Genomic DNA, 2,543 nt, shown 5'->3' with positions numbered 1-2,543 from the left:
AGAATCTACTACATTGCACTTGTACACATCACCTTGATGTGACCCCTCATTAACCTCCCAACCCTCTCCTAGTAATCCTTGAATTTGGTGAGACCATACCTCCTTACAAATATACATTGTTTTTGTTTGGTGCATTGGCATGGAATTGAACATGTGTACAAAAACATGTAAAGGACAAAACCAATTTAGCCCTACTGACCTAGATGCCTTTGAAAACTTGAGTGATGTCTTGATATCACTTACCATCTTAAACTTTAAGCATAAGATGGTCCAAGCATCTAGTTTGGGCCATTCGGGATTGTTAAGAGGGGGGTTGGGGATCTCTTCTAGCTTGCCAAATAAACCTGGTTTTTTATCTATAAAATATGAGTGAAAAGAAAAAGATATTGTTCTGTACAAGATCACTTGGGCTTTGAGATACAAACATTGCCTCTCCAATGGATGCATGCATAGCATAGAAAACTCCAGTGAGGATTTGGAGTGGTTTTTCCTCAACATAATTAGAGGGGAAAGCATCTGCAGAGAGACATAAGAAAATGGAGGATCATAAGAAAATTTGAAACAAAAAATCCAATATTAGCATGTTGTGAAAGCTGTGTTTATGTTACACTGACAATTTGAAGGGCATATAATTTATTGGTTTTTCTCTTTTTTCAAGAGACAAGACATAAAATAGTTTCTTGGTTTTCTCTTTTTTCTTTTTTCTTTTTCTTGTATCAATGCAATATAAAGAAATCATTCCCCCTCTCTCTCTCTCTCTCTCTCTCTCTCTCTCTCTCTCTCTCTTCCCACATGATCAAGTAGAAAGTAACCTTAAGCTCGAGGCCAACTCACTATGTTGCCATTCTTAGCTTGCCTTTCTTTTTCACGCCAACTTTGCTAGAGCTTTGTAGTACACATTTTGTTAAGTACCCATGCCACTCACATTTCTCAATGCATGCTCAATGTTTCCCACCTTTGAAACTCATTTATAATGAACTTGTTTCATTTGACCGGAGGTGTAAATATATGTGTGAATATTCATTCATACATAGGTATGAATGCATACATACATACACACACACACACACACACACACACACACACACACACACATACACACATCCATGCACATGTGCAAACATGCATTGCTCCCGAGATGTCTCATCTAGACTTCTTGAGTTTGTGCAAGTCAATATATAGTGTTTGTGTGTGCTAAATATAATTGTATATGGTGGTGCTAAATTGTTGTGATTATGTGATTACAGGGGTGGGGAAGAGCTATGTTGGTTGGCATTGAAGTGAGACCAAAGATGTTGTGCATGCATCCCATGAAACTCTTTGATGGGAGGGAGATCAAAGGCTCAACCTTTGGGGATTTCAAGGGGAAGTCCCAAGTTCCAAATCTCGTGGACATGTACATGAAAAAGGTAATGAAACTTTTCTTTTTCTTAAAATAAAAAAAATGACGTGGAAGTAACACACACCCCGACCCCACCCTTTTAATGTTTTTTTGTGCTTTTTCGGTGAGAACTTTCTTTCTCGGGTTCTTTTAAATATAATATATAATCACCCCCTTTGATTTTTTTCCCCTTTTAAAATAGTCTAAATAAAGCCTATCTTTTGATATTTGTGAAGATTTTGGCAACGTTTTTTAAATCAAAAACTTATTTGCAGAATATTATTTGTTAATTGATTTATTGGTTGGATCTTTTCTTGCTTTGTTTTTTGCCCGCAATATTGAAAATTGGAAGACCTTGAAGGTGGACGAGTTTGTGACGCACGAGCTGCCGTTTGAAGAAATAAACGAAGCCTTCAAGCTCCTCATTGACGGCAAGAGCTTGCGATGCGTCATGCACATGTCCCACTTATAATACCGGGGATAAGTAGTTTAATAAAAATTGGCTCAATAAATAATCAGAATACCTTTTTTTTCAGTTTCAAAATGCCTTTTGATCATTTTCAATTAGTTGTTTCAAAAATGCATTATTCCTATGAAGTGATTATCTGTCGCTATTAGATAATAAACCAATAATCTAATATACATATAGATTTATTTATTCTCTTATCCGGATAATATCGTTCATAGTAGTACAAATGAAATGGGTTTTAATTTTGAGTAATATATATGTTTTCTCAAATGCCTTGTGTATTCAAATTCGAGAATTTGGTACTTTCATATTCAAACGAGAATGACCCTAAAATATATCTATATATCTCTAGCAATATTTATGACAAATGTAATTAATGCCCTATGATAATTCTTGAGAGGTAGACCTCGCGCTATTTATGATTTATTATATTTCATTAAAAGAGTATTTTTTTTCTTTTGGGTTCGGATTCACACCCCCGGCCAGGACAGTGTCAAAAAAACCGTTCATACATTGAGAAAAACCAGTTGAAATTTTACTTGGCCTTCAAATTTTTGAGGTTTTAGTATAAAATTGAATAACAACCAATTGGGCTTTTGAAGTTTAATTTTTTGACATTGTGCTAGGGAGCTTGTAGAGAATGGATCACGTAAACTAATGCATAATAATTACCCGTGTGAATCGGATCACAAG

At 35.4% G+C, this 2,543-nt stretch overlaps 1 long non-coding RNA gene across 1 annotated transcript; it reads left to right on the top strand.

Annotated features, from left to right (window-relative positions):
• The first annotated feature begins 1,105 nt into the window (after positions 1 to 1,105).
• LOC147608129 (uncharacterized) lies at positions 1,106 to 2,039 on the top strand. Its single transcript, XR_015264635.1, has 2 exons — positions 1,106 to 1,409; positions 1,734 to 2,039. It is a non-coding gene; the product is annotated as an uncharacterized LOC147608129 (long non-coding RNA).
• Positions 2,040 to 2,543: the final 504 nt, after the last annotated feature.

This window comes from Cibotium barometz, chromosome 54 (genome assembly GCF_041138505.1).
Source record: "Cibotium barometz isolate CiBa-2024 chromosome 54, ASM4113850v1, whole genome shotgun sequence".
NCBI classification, from domain to species: Eukaryota; Viridiplantae; Streptophyta; class Polypodiopsida; order Cyatheales; family Cibotiaceae; genus Cibotium; species Cibotium barometz.
The sequence above is the reverse complement of the archived record's forward strand: the minus strand, read 5'-3'. Positions and strand labels throughout refer to the sequence as shown.